The sequence below is a fragment of the Sceloporus occidentalis genome, unplaced genomic scaffold (assembly GCF_023333645.1).
Source record: "Sceloporus occidentalis isolate IW3139 unplaced genomic scaffold, rSceOcc1.0.p SCAF_6, whole genome shotgun sequence".
NCBI lineage: Eukaryota > Metazoa > Chordata > Lepidosauria > Squamata > Phrynosomatidae > Sceloporus > Sceloporus occidentalis.
This window is the reverse complement of record NW_028316986.1, coordinates 92,525,685-92,540,797: the sequence shown is the minus strand read 5'-3', so window position 1 is coordinate 92,540,797 and position 15,113 is coordinate 92,525,685.

Sequence of the window (15,113 nt, the reverse complement as noted above, 5' to 3'; positions counted from 1 at the left end):
CAGTCACTGACCATCATGTCAAAATTCCCTTCCCACTAAATTCCACAAGTCTGTCTAGTCATGCTGAATTACTCTAGACATGTCTGCATTTCAGATGAGCTAGATGGAAACTTTGTGAATGGTCTCTCTGACTACCACAAGCAATCCTCTCTCTCTACCCTGTAGCCCTCAGCATGTATCTGGGATTTGGAGAGTGACATGGGTAGTATATAACTAGGCTGGGAGCAAGAGGAGAACTTCCTACAAGGATAACCTAAATTGGGACACAAAAGGTTCCCATTTCTCAAAAGAATCTGTGGAAACTGGGATATCTAAAAATCCATATGTTGTCTTGCAGGGAGGCTTATTGGGTACAGAAGGCTAGAAAAATTGTAGTCTTTTCATCTTTGGACTATATATGTACACAGTAACATATATTCTGCTATTGAATGCTGCTGATTATAAAGAAGAATTGAAGACATCAATGGCAGCTAATGGGCTCCACCCATGTCAATGACTCCACTCCATGTTTTACCCATTGAAATTATATGGGGGATAGGATGCTTCAACTTTGGATAGCTCTTTAGAGTTAAGAGAAAAGTCTGGAGTGGATCCATTACCCTACTGACATTGAATTCACCAGCTGCCACTAAAAGGCACTATGTTGTTCTAGACAGTGATTGCTGTGCTCCTTAGGCAGCACCAAAAAGATATATAGGTGCAGTACAGACCACCAACAAGCAGCGTACCAGCACTGGTATTAGGGTTAGGGAGCACACACCATGTACATGCTCCCTAACCCTAATACTTGCTGGCGGCACGATAATGTCAGTGTCCTGTGTACATGGGTGCCGCCATTATGATGTCATGCACCCGCCGTGTCCAAACGACACGGCCCATGTGTGACGTCTTTGTGCTGCCCCAGGCCACTTATGGTGGCCTGGCTGTGGCACGAGGAGCAATATGTCAATACATCATTAGTCTGGAATTCCAGGAGAAAAGCCCTTAAATAGATGTATGTGTGTAGCAAGGGGGGAGGGGCATAATGCAGCTGATAAATGTAAAGGAAGGAAGACTGCAAAAACTGCATATTTAATCTCCTTGCAGTCACTATGAATGTTGGCTGATTAAGGTATATGACTGACAGACAACAAAAGCAAAGGGGTATGCCACTATTCCAGTGAATTTACACAGGAAATTGAAAGGGGGCATAAAAGAAAGAAGGTAGGGGAAATGATGGATACGCACTGATTATACCACTGTGCTCTACTGAAGTTGAAAATAGCAGGTAAGGCAGGAACTATTGTGAAACTAAATAATTTTTAGCTTTAGTAATGTATTTTCCCCCTTAAATAAAACCTCCTTAATTCACCCAGAACCTGGACTCCTCCCAGTTAGTACTGGTATATATTGGTATACACAGTCCAAAAGCTATGCAAGCTTCTTGCAAAACTAATTTTCCCATTTGAAGTATTGCTAGCAGCTGGTGCAGACCTTCCAGTGCCTCCACTTGTTCTTTGAATAACAAAGGGTCTTTTTTTTTTTTAAATAGAAAGTGAACTAGTAGGGATTTCCATTCACTTCCTTTTGTTAAAAATACTCTTCTGTGCTTAAAATGGTCCAGAGGAGCCAAATCAGGCCCAGAAATCCAGCCCATGCCTGCTATAGGGTGTTTGCTGATATTTGGGGACATTTTTTAAAATTTATTTTTTGGAAATGAAGTGATGTAATAGGGATTCTAGAGCTTTAGCAGGATGGAGTTTATATTCTTGTATAAATTGTTCACCTCCTCTGAGCTAAAGCAGAATTAAGGGATTAATATCTGTCTGTAATTTTGTACAGCTAATATGTTATTGTGTATTGACTGGAGAAAATTGGATTCAAATCCAACTTGGCTGCACAGTTTCAGAGCTTGAGAAAACTGCTTTTTAAGACTACAATTATCAATAATCCTTTCCTGTGAAGAAAATGAAATACTGGGTGTGAAAGAGAAACTTTGTTACTTGTTACAATCAACAAATCAATATGTGATCCAAAGGGTAGCAGTGTTTGCGGCAAAGGTTTCCAGGTTTAGAGCAAAGTTCATGGAGACCATCTAAGGGTAAGAATGTATAAAATGCTTTTTGTAATAACACCAATGGCTAATAAGCTCTCTTTCTTTGTTATTACAATGTGATCTATTTTATAAAGTAAGACATATGTCTTACATTTAGGTATGTATTTTATTTATCTGGATATTTTTAATGTTGATTCTGTAATCGTAATTGCATAAAAGCTTGGATGTTTTGTTTGCAATGGTCTTTGGATTAAGCAATAATCTATCTATCTATCTATCTATCTATCTATCTATCTATCTATCTATCTATCTATCGTTCATTCGTTCATTTTTTTGTTCATTCCAGTGATGCTGGTTGGGGATTTCTGATGCTGGATCTGATGCTGGCTGGAAGTTTCTGGGAGTCACAGTCCACTAAACTAACTAGGGCGGGATACAGATGGGCAAAAAGGGGTGTATTCATGACGTCATGAAGGTAGAGCCTTCAGACAGGCCTTACCTGAATGCCGCCATGAACACGCCCCCCGCACGCCCCAAGCGGGAAGAGGCGGCATTAAAAAGGTGCTGCTTTTCTCCGCTTCTTTTCCGTTTGATGCGCAGCTGTGCAGCTCCATCTGTAAGCTGCTGCACTGGTACGCCAGAATTGCTACGCCGCTAATTTAAGTTGCCCATTTAAAAGCTCCGTGTCTGCTGCGTCGCATAATGAGTCGGGGTCCTGGAACATGCGCAGTTTGCAGTCAGGCTTTAATTGCAGCGTCAGCTGCCATGCAGGTGTGGAAGCTGCAGCACAGCTGCAGCGCATTTTAAGACTCGTAACCCTAACCCTAACCCTAGAGCAACATGTACGCATGCGCTGCTTGGAAAGTTTGGACTTTAAAGTGAGCCCCTACACACATTCCTGTGCCATTTTCACCTAACAATAAAAACCCCTAAAACTGTAAATATTTACATATGTACAAGGGAGGTGATGGGGGATGGCAGGGGGACAGCGGTGGCAGCGGCGACAGCTGTGGCTGTGCATTGCAGATTCAGCAGGAGCGCGGGGACCAAAGGAGAGGAGGCATCCATGATGCTGGTGACACTGGCAAAGTGCAAGCGGGCAAGGATGCCAACACCAGCTGATCACCAGCTGGCAGGAGACCACCATTGTTCTTGGGCAGAGCGGGGAAAAGTTTTAAAGGGGCTTGGGCACTTTAAATGTGCCCATAGGCTTTCTGCCGCCGCTGCTTAGCGCTGCAGCTGCGCAGCTGCGCATCCGCCAGCCGGTAAAGGAAAAAAAAAAAGCCCCGTTTTTGGCCGCCCGTGAGGAAGCTGCCTCTCTCTTTGCAGCGTCCTCCGAGGTGGCGGTTTGGAAACTGCGGGTCAGAAACGGCCCCAGGTGAGGCGTCTTCACTGCCCCCCATGTGGAAGCCCCATCACCTGAGCCACGCCCCCGGGGCGGGCGGTCTGGAGGCTCCGTATTCAGCAGAATACACCTCCAAGACGTCTTCCCCTGCCCGTTTGTATCCCGCCTCAGTTCTGCAAAAACAGGGCAACCTTGGGACATTGAGCACTTGTCTACACAAGGGGCAAAACTCCAAATGGACTTCTGCCCCTCCTGCCTCTGCAACCACCCTGGAGCCAGCCTGCAGGGACATTGGGTAGATTGTCTACACTACCCCACTGTTCCTGTGGAGTTTTGGATCTGCCACCCCTGCTCCTGCCACTGCTACCTCTGCACACTTCTGATCCTGGCAGGTGCCACTATTTTTTATGCTCTGGAGTTTTTGCCTCATTTTACTCTTTCAGATGTCACCGTTTAATGTCTTAGCCAGTTCCCAGCCTGAATGATGTGGTTTCCCCCTCCTGCTCCCTCAGCATTGCCATCTCCAGTGGCATGCATGTCACTTGCTCTGAGGCAAATGAGGCACTCGGCATCTGATCTGGGCACCTTATCTGGCTAGCCTGAAGACAGAAGCTCCTCCCTCCATAACTGTCATCCTTCGGCCTAGGAGGGAGGGAATAGTTTGGCCCAGCTCCACCAGGGCTAGTCTGAAGATAGAGGCTCCTCCCTCCACAACTGTCATCGTCCAGCCTGTGAGGGAGTGAATAGGCTGGCCCAGCTCCACCAGGGCTAGCCTGAAGAAGAAGAGCCCTCCCTCCAGTCCATCTGCCTTGGTCCAGGCATCAGAGGGAGAGAAGAACCACTGGACCTCATCCCCTTTCCCTCCACCATTCCCTTCTCCTTTTGTGTCGTGTCTTTTAGATTGTAAGCCTGAGGGCAGGGAACCGTTTTATTAAAAATAATAATTGTAAGCTGCTCTGAGAGCCATTAGGGCTGAAGGGCAGGGTATAAATAACATTAATAATAATAATAATAATAATAATAATAATAAGCAAGTGGCTCCAAGCTACCAGCACTGGTGCTGCAGAAGAACCTCAATGTTCATGTCCTCGAACTGGCTTGTACATTTAAATGGTGCTGCCTGTCAGATCAACCTCCAGAGAAAAATTTGGAGTGTAAAAATGTCACAAAAAGTTAACAGATCCCCAAATCTGGGGTTGATGGGACCATCTGTCATGTGGCCTTATTGCCCCAGATTAGGGGGGAAATGAGTTTTAAAAGATTTTAAAAGGTGCCTCCACTTAAAATACTGCAACAAACTAAGGTCAGTCCTGCTCAGTACTTGGAAGACTGCCAAGGAATACCAGGGCTGCTGGCTGTTTTTCAGAGGAAGGAATTGTCAAGACACCTCTGAGTATTTCTTGCCTAAGAAAACCCTATGAAATTCATGGGGTTACCATTAGTCAGGAGGCAACTTGAAGACATATACACACACAAGCAGGCATCATTTTATAGCCTCAGTTTTGCTCTGTATTTTTTGCCAGGTATTTCTACACTGCAAATACCTGTTGAATAACATTCTCATCCACACCTCATAAGACCTAGTGTAGAAACCTGGTGAAACCAAAATACATTTTTGAATAAGAAAATACTGAAGTGAGAGAAGAAGAGTTTTTTTTAAAAAAATCTAATCAACAGTATGCAAATTTGACACCATACAGTTAAATGTAGTTATACATTAATGTTCTGTAATTTTTCAGGTGATGCACAATAATAATGTGGAATAAAAGCAATCTAACAAGCAAGCAGCCATCTGTCTGGAAGAAAAGGTGGACACTGTCTGTCTTGCAATGGAGTAAACAGTTTGCTTCTGAGCATTCAGTTCTGTGGCCCAAAGAAAGAAAAACTGTGTAGGTTTTTAAACAGGACTTCATAATATTTTCCATTAATTAACATCTGTGTCCTCAGAGACCACTATAGCTGGAATAAACAGGAACTGCTTATCTCTTTGTTTACAATGTATTAATGGCAATTGCTGTAGCTGGCTGGCAGCTGCTCAATTATAATCTCTTTCTCTCTCTTTAAGTGAAGTTGAATAGTGTGTTGAGTGTCCTACATTTTATGCCCTCTGCTTCTAGCATGGCTATTTTATTTCTCTATAAAATATTTTGAGACAAATAGCAAGATGAACAATCTCTTTTGATAAAACTGATGTGTACATTATCAGATATAGCGTTGCCATATCCCGGATTCTCCTGGGACATTCATGGTTTTTAGCCATTTGTGAAGCGTTAGGAGCTCGTCCCGGCTCCTGCCACCTGAGTCCTGTGCCACACTTTTAGCTGCCATGCTAGGCCTTGCTGGCCTTGAGGGAAGTTCAGGGCGGGGCCCACAGTGCCACATGCTGGGCCCCGGGAGGGAGGCCGACACCATGGCAAGGCCTCTCCTCCATCGCTGTCTCTGCTGCATGGGGCCTGAGCTGGCCGGCTGGGCCCCAAGGAGGACACCACCATGGCAAGGCCTCCTCCTCTGGCGGCAGCAGAGCCACACAGGGCCTGAGCTGACTGGCTGGGCCCCAAGGAGGAGACTGCCATGTTTCTTGTTGTGTGCCCTCAGTCTAGGAAGAATGCTTTCTGTAAATACGGATTTATATTAATTAAAAATTTTTTTAATGTTTTTTACTTTCAGCTGGTTATGTCCTCCATTTTTCTTGTATGTCCTATATTTTTCTTTTACATTTGTCCTACATTATGTCCTACATTTTTTCTACATTTTGTCCCAGTTTTGTGTTAGCAAATTATGACAACCCTAATCAGATACATTGCTTCATTCTGGAATGTCTCATCTTTGGGTTTTCAAAATAAAAGGGAGCCATGATTTAATCAATCAGAATGGAGAATGTAATCAAAATGTCAGAAAACTAAGGACATTTTCACACTACACAATTATACAGTGCACCCATGTCATATGCAGGTGCGCCATATGCAGCTTTCAGTTTATGCTGAAAGCCACGCACTGGAAGAGGTAATGGCATGCGCACCATGGGCACAAGCACCATTGTTTTCAATGGGGCTCCAGCATACACTGTATTTGCCTTACACAGGGGTGGGTGGGTCCGGAAAGATCCCCCGTTTAAGGGAAGTGTGCACTGTAGTATACAACTGTGTATTTAAAATTGTCAGCCAAAGAGTTCTAGTGCCTCACCAAACCTCAGAATTCCATATTGCCAGACCAGTTAAAGTGGAATATAGCTCTATAATTGTGTAGTGTGGAAGGACCATAAGCCAATGAAAGAACTAGATAGGATCCTCAAATATAAAATATCTCAATGAATATCAAACTGAGAATAATCTGTGCTGTAATATTTCAAGTTACTATGGCACAGGACAGACCGTCCAAAAAGGACGGTCTCCCGGCGCTTAGCTTTGGTCCGTGGGGAAACCACAGCCTCCAGACCGTGGGACTTCCCCACGGACCGAAAAGAACGTGCAAAAAGTGGGTTCTTCTTGTGGCATGATTATGATGTTGCAGTGCGCCAATAGCGCACTCGCGATATCGTAATGGCGCCGCGACGTGAGGATGCTAGACATCCATCACATAATGATGACAGCACCCATCTGTACAGGGCGCCACTATTTTGATGCCCTTGTCACCTGCGAGGGGTGAGAGGCATCTAGAAGCACCGCCCCTTGCACATGACGAGGGTGTCCTATCGCAACTATCTGGACCGGGCCTATGTGTGGATGTAAAAACTGGATGGTGAAGAAAACGGACAGGAAAAAAGGAAACTCAAATGCAAAGTGGTGCTGGAGAATTGCAAAATTGCCACAGATTGCCAAAAAAGACAAATACATGGGTCTGTGAACAAATCAAGACTAAATTTCACTGGACACTAAAATGACTGAACTGAAGCTAACATACTTTGAATATATGCAGAATAAAATGGCTGCATGAAAAGAGGAAGACTGCATTAAACAGGTGGATAGACTCAATTAAGCCATGGCCCTGAGTTCGCAAGACCTGAGCAGGGTTCTTGGGATCAAATTTAAAGGGTCACCATAAATCAAAGTGAACACAACAAGAAGAAGTATTGCAATGAATGTTAGAAATGTGAAAAACTGTGGCATTCCTATTACCATTTTGGTTTTGCCATATAAAGGACACCATTTTATTTGCCATATAAAGAACACCCATTGTATTTAATGGGACTTGAGCATCCATGGATTTTGGTATCCATGGGGGGTCCTGGAACCAAACCCCAGCAGGTAACAAGCAATGCTATTTATTGGTCCTCGGTCAGACATCTTTCTGCTCTTCTGCTTGCATTGGGTCCCTATTTGGGCCTGACACACCCCTCTGTCAACACTCTTGGCTGATAGAAGTGCAGTGCAGTACTCTCTGGCACCCACCCAAAGGAGGTTAGTACTTAGAAACTATATTTCACTCATTTGCCCTTTCAGTTATCTGGAATCGACTGGTATGGTGCCCAAAGGAGCTATTTGCGCAAAGTATCTGTCTACTAACATTTGTTCATTTTGTTCATGTTCTACATAATACTTGCTGGAAATATGCCTCTGCAATGTCAAGTGATGAAAGTCTGAGTCCTCAGTCAAATTGCAGATGACTGGCAAATTTATGAAGCTGTTCTAGTGGCTGGGTTGTGGTCTGCTAATGGCAGGAAGAGGTTTATTAACCACATTCCCACTTTGCTTTCTGAACTTTCAATGGCAGGCCAAGACATTTTTATTTAAGCAAGCATTTAAAATATAAGCATGCCACAATGGTTTTTATATTGAACATGTGTATTGTCTTTTAACTTCCACTATATTTTTAATGTAATTTTATATTATTTTAGGTGATTTTAAGTGTTTTATATTTTATTGTAATGCTTTTTACATCTGTGAGCTGCCTTCGATCCCTTCAGGGAGAAAGGTAGCATATAAATGAAATAAATAAATAAATAAATAAATAAATAAATACATAATAAACTTGTTTGTGTGTCTTTAAGTCATCTCCAATGTATAATGACCCTATCATAGGGTTTTCTTGTCAAGATTTATTCAGAGTTTTGCCATGACTCTACACTGCAGAACTAATGCAGCTTGACACCACTTTAACTGCCATGGCTCAATGCTATGGGATTCTGGGATCTGTAGCTTTTTCTGTCACAGCAGTCTGGTGACACAGCAAACTACAAACCCCAAGATTCCATAGGATGGAGCCCTGACAATTAAAGCAGTGTCAAACTGTATTAATTCTGCAGTGTGGCAGCAGCCTTACTCTAAGGTTGAGGGAGGGTGATTAGCCCAGTGTCACTATCACACTGTTTTAACGAAAGACTTTTCAACAGACTTGTGCTGAACTGCTTTTTCATTCATTAGTGTAATAATAATAATAATAATAATAATTTAATTCAACTGATTTTTTAAAATGATAATTGTCTCTCTGTGTGCATGTATGTGTATGCTCTGTGTGAGAGAGTGCTTTCTGCAGTTGTCTTTATCTGTATTTGTTTTAGTTTTGCAAGCTGCTGTCAGGCCCAGGTTTGGAGAAATGCCAAACAGGCAGGCTAGCTGGCTAGCTAAATGAGGTACAGCTAAATGTTACTGAATACAGATATTATGCTTTTGTTTTGCTCAGAAAGCCAGGTGGTGGTAGTTTAGGGTTGCCATAATATGTTGTAAACCGGGTTTTATCTGGAATCTAAGCATATCACCTGGTGCCCATTTTTACCATAAGTTGGCATAGATTCCATGTTTTCTTTCTTTCTTTTTTTTTATAGCTGCTTATAGAAGGTGAGATACAGAGCAAAATGTGCAGCTCCTGTGCTGATCAGGCAGTAGGGCCTGACCCTCCATTCCACTTCCTCAACTGGTTCCAGAAACGATTGTGTGCATGTTGTACAAACAGCTCAGCCAAGAGTGTGTATGTGTGGGAGGGTGAAGTTTGAGGATGTATGTGCAAAAGGTGAAGCTGACAAACCCGTGGCAGCAAAGGTAAGCACAGCTCACAAGCAGCACAAGTTCTAGAAGTAGGTTAGCTACACAGTGTTTGGAGAACTCACCTGCTGTGGAGTAGTCATAAGCTTCATCTACACTCCAGAATTAATATAGCTTGGCACTAATTTCACTGCCATGGCTCAATACTATGGATTCTGGAATTTGTAGTTTTGTCAGATACTTAGCCTTCTCTTTCAGAAAGCTGTGGTGCCACAATAAACAACAAATCCTAGGATTCAATAGAATGAAGCCATGACTGTTAAAACAGTGTAAAACTATGTTCATTCTGCAGTGTGGAATCAGACAGATAGAGGGGAAAGAGGCCTTGCTTTTAAACTCCAGCAACCAGGATGCAGGATTCATGCTTTGCTTTGGGGGGCTGGAAAAGGGAAGGGATTTGTGCTCTCCAGAGGCTGCATCGGGACCATGAGGTGAGGTTGCCACTGTCCCGACCCAGCCACTAAAGGGGCAGCTGCATGCCACCCATTTGCATAGCCCCTTAGTTAAGTTTGTTGTTGATGATGTGTGCCTGCAAGTCATTTCTGACTTATGGTAACCCTAAGGCAAACCTGTCATGGGTTTTTCTTGGCAAGATTTGTTCAGAAGGGGTTTGCCTTTGTCTTCCCCTGAGGCTGAGAGCTTGTGACTTGCTCAGATTCACCCAGTCAGTGGGTTTCATGGCAGAGTGGTGAACTGAACCCTGGTCTCCAGAGTCATAGTCTAACGTTCAAACCACTACACCATACAGGATCTCTACTTAGTTAAGTACTGTTGTTGTTGTTGTTGTTGTTGTTGTTGTTGTTGCCATCGTTGTTGTATGTTTTCAAATTGTTTCTAACTTAGGTTATCCTAAGGTGAATCTATCACAGGGTTTGGGGTTTTTTATTTTTATTTTTTTGTGGCAAGATTTGTTCAGAAGGAGGTTGCTGAGAGGATGTAACTTGCCCAAGGTCATCCAGTGGGTTTCCATGCCAAATCTTAGTCTCCAGAGTCATAGTCCAATGCTCAAACCACTACACTCCACTGGTTCTCAAATACTGTACACTTAAAGTATAGTAAACATGCATCTAAGAAATTAGCCACAAGTCTCTGAAAGCTCATGCTACTAACTTCTTTCCCCCCATTTAGTATTAAAGGTGCTACAAGATCCCTTTGCATACTAAGTATGCTAAATAGCTGGTGCAGAATTCCAGGCATACTGTCTGGCTTCTTTTCATTCAGTTTTGATGTCCAGATTTCCAGATTTATTCAAAGAACAGAGCTGAAAGGGAACTGGGCCAGTAACATGCTCTGAAACTGGTACAAAGAGGTTTAAATCGGCCCAGTTCACGATGTCACATGGGATTCAGCCAAACCAATGACACAGCCCTAGCTACATTGTAGCTCTGCAAACAAAACAATAAAAAAACTAAAAGTAGAAAAGCAGTGGCATAATACAAAAGTAAGCCCACATCTGGGAGAAGTTTATATCAACACAATATTGTTTCAAAACAAAACAAAAGCCATGTAATTGTCAAGGTGTTCACGATAATGTGAGCTACTGGACATTTCATGAGTCCTTTTCAACTTTTGAACTGTATTTTTAAAACTGATGTTGTTCCATTTGACTGGCCATAGCTAAAATTAAATTAGCTAGTTTCAGAAAAGAGCACTTCTGGCCAAGGGGAAAACCACAGTTGTTGGTACGAAGGCCAAGTAATACATATGGAAATCCTCCTTATGAAATTTCTTTGAATGAATATGAGGTTTCTAAACTTGGCATCATGGGATAAAATTCTCCAGGAATTTAATAATTCTCTTCAATAATATTTAATATTCTAGAAATGTATGAACATTTTAAAATCACTCTAAATACATCTAATGGTTACAGTACTGTGTTGAGCCTTACAATATTAGCTCTGATTGGTTTACATCAGTAGGAATGGGCTACTCACTTACCTGGGAGTAAGTCTCATTAACCACAATAGGATTTACTTCTAAATAAAGATGTCAAAGATTGAATGTACTTTCACTGAAATCCATATGTGTCACCCTAGGATGTACTGGTAATAGACATCTAAATAATTTTCCACCTCTACCAGATCAAGAAAATAGAAATAGTTGCTTTTGCCAAAAAAATAAATAAAAATAAAAATAAAATAATTTAAAAAGTCAACATATTTTTAAAAACTCAAGTCAAATTGGTCTACATGAACAAAAGCATTGCATGAATGGTAGAGAAGGAATTCAGATGGGTATGCTATGCCCTTCACATGTTTTGGGTTTTATTTCTCATCATCTCTTACCATTAGTCCTGCCAGCAGTAGTGACTGCTGTAGTTTCCGTATCGGGTGGGCAGTGTTTCAATGTTGAAATTTAAAGGAGCTGTCCAAGGCACTGAATGTTACCTTCAAAGTTGTTTGAACCCTGTCAATAGCTCCCTCTAAGGGTGCAGCAACATTGTAGGAATAATGCAGTTTGACACCACTTTAACTGTCATGGCTCGAAGAACTTCCTGACAGTAAGGGCTGTTTGACAGTGGAACACACTCCCTTGGAGTGTAGTGGAATCTCCCTCCTTGGAGGTCTTTAAACAGAGGGTGGATGGCCATCTGTTGGGGATGCTTTGATTTGGATTTCCTGCATGGCAGGGGGTTGGACTGGATGGCCCTTGCAGTCTCTTTCAACTTTATGATTCTGTGATTCTATGATTCTAACAGAATCTTGGGATTTGTGGTTTTGTGAGGCACCAGCATTCTCTGACAGAGAAGGTTAAAGACATTATCAAATTACAAATCAGAAGATTCCATAGGATGCAGTTACAGCACATAAAGTGGCATCAAACTGCACTATTTCTACAGTGCAGATGCATCCTAAGTGTAGTTTAATACCCAGTCAAGATTCATCAACCTACTGATATGGCAGCCATCAAATCCACTTCCAACTGGCATTGCAAAATATTATAGACATGTGGGATCTAAATATATTACCATGCTCTTTATGTGTAGCATGGACATGTATATTTTGGGCTGTATGCAATGCTGGGTGTCTACACGTTCAACAACAGTATCCAATTTAAGAGGGGGTGAAGAGGATCTCCATTCCTGCTGCTGTGCTCTAAACATCCTGAAAACCTGATCCAGAGTTCTAGGAAACCATCCAGACTTTATTTGGGGAGAGTTCCATTGGCTGTAAGGAGTGAAAAGAAGCGAAGGGAATTTTATGATGTGTACAAACATTTTGTGGGATTTAGGCCTATTCACCTCACCTGCTGTTCATCAGATCCGAGAGAACAAGTTTGCTATTGAAATTATAGACTGATGTTGAACAAACACCTCTGTATTCTTTACTACTGAGGTAGGGACAAGTGAAGTGATGGTGGCTGGGTCTTCTAAAAGACAATTTGAGCCAGGAGGAATGCCACAAATTCAGTGTTTGGTTTACTTTAGAGAAGTGGGGAAAACAACATCTGGAAGAACTAGGATTTCTTATGTCACAGTGGTTTTTTTGCTCTTCAAAACACTGAGAGCATTGTGAAACAGAGGGCAATGTTAATGTTTCCGTGGTATTGTTGGGACACCTTGTACGTCTAGTCATCGCTGACTGGCTGGGTTGGGAAGGATATGACCAGCATGTTGAGTATTCCTTAAGAGCAATAATCTTGGAAAGGGTGGCCCTGTGCTTCTGAGTTTGGTGGAACAACATTTCTGCCAGTTGTAGAAGACTCTGCCTCCAACTGGTCTGCTGACTGCTCTATCCCATCTGGAGAGCTGTTGGGTAGCTGCCAGCCAGCCTCATCTGCTTTTTCTATTCTAAAGATGGGCAACTTGAGTGAATTAGGACTTGTTTTCTGTCCCTGGGATACCAGTGGGCTGACTAAATGCCCCTTAACAAATCAAATAAAAACCAGAGGGCAGAAAGTTCATACAATGAGGGATTTTTTAATAAAAATGTGAAAAAGTGTGGGTATCCCCTGTAAAAAGCTGAATCTTCATGACTGGAAGCTTCTGGGTGAAAGTGAAGCAATTCCTCCCTTTCTTGGCCCCCACAAGACAGTCAAATCCTATGGGGTCAAAGGACCACAAAAACAGCATTGAGAGATGGATGTGGTCCAAGGGCCACTCTTTACTCACCTCTGCTCCCAACATTTGCTTGTCTCTAACTTCTGGCCAGCGGCCATCTATATAGTAACACATTTTTCATTGCGGCTATCTCTGCTGCCATCCTTTTCATGTTGCCTTTTCCTAATCCATGACTCAAGTTACACAAAGTATGTCTACTTTTGCATACCTCTTGGAAAAAAATAAAGCAGTAGTTGTAGTAGCCCATGAAGTACGTTGTCTGGCTGAACTAAAAATACAGTATGTAAAAACCCGTTGAGCATAAGTAGTTATATATGCTGTCAGTTCTTCTCTTGCAAGACTGGTGTTACTTTGTGGATCTGTAGATGCAATACAATAGTTAGGCAGCTGGGCAAATGGAAATGAGATGAGGTGGGGAAAGGATGGGCTTGTGAGAAGGCCATTCTTCCATAGTTCTACCACATTTCATTAATTAAAGAGATTCAAACTGGTTTTTAGGTGTTATATCTCACCAGCCCAGAAATTGACAAAGTGTGACCCATGGACTGCATGTGGGACCAAAGTGTGGTACATGAAGCCCCCCCCTCAAGTTGTTCAAAGCCCCCAGGCTCAAGCAGATCTTTTGTTTCACATTAATTTTTGCCTGAAAACTAATTCCCCCCCAAAAACCTCCACTGAAAACTGGCCACAAATGCTGAGGTTTACCTTCCTTACCACAGTTGCCAATCCTCCCCAAACCCTGAAAAAAATAATGGCAGCTACTCCTGGGTCTTCTATAGCTGTCCATCCCTGGCCCTTGTACCTATTTTTCTCAAACCCATTTATTTATTTATTTATTTATTTATTTATTTATTTATTTATTTATTTATTATATGCAGCCTTACTCCAGAAGTGGGACCCAAGGCGGCATACAGAAGAAAATCAGTTCAAATCTACCAATAGCTTTAAAAACAATGAAAATGGTCACAATTAAAACAATATAAAATTGTTTAAAAACATACAAAAGTTAAATACAGTGGGCCTTTTTGTGTGAGAGAACACATCTCTAGGAATCTATAGGACCTCCAGTCCAACTCTATTGACAACATCTGGCAGAACTTGACCATAGAACTGCATTGGAGGATCTACAAATGTCTAAAGAAGTGTTTTCTCTAGGAATGTCTAGGTCCTCCAGTGTGACTTTGTGTTCAGCCTCTGGCAGAATCTTGTTCAAGGACCTACAGATTCTCAGAACATATTAATAAAATCTGTGAATAATGAAATTCACAAAAGTCAAAGCCACAAATGTAGAAAGTCAACTGTAAATAAAACATTCACCCCAATAAACCTCATGTCTTTCTGCCTTGGGAAATGTTCATGATATGTCAACTTTCCATACAGTTTACCATGCAAAAAACACAGAGAGAAGAGGAAGTGAGTAATAAGTTCCTTCCCGCCTCCCCCCAAAATTAGGATTTCCTTTTGACCTAAACTGCTGTTCTCTCCTTCTGAAACTGCAGAAACTTTGCAGGTAATAGAAAACAAAAGCAGAAGGAAGGCTTCTAATAAATCCAATATGAAAGACAGACTGTACAAAAAAGGGTTTTATATGAGGAATAAAACCTACTTTTATTCATCTTGAGATGCAGTCTCTTCTTAGAAAGAATCTGTTGGAATTTAGATGCTCAGCCATGTTCTCTGCCATTCTCAGAACAA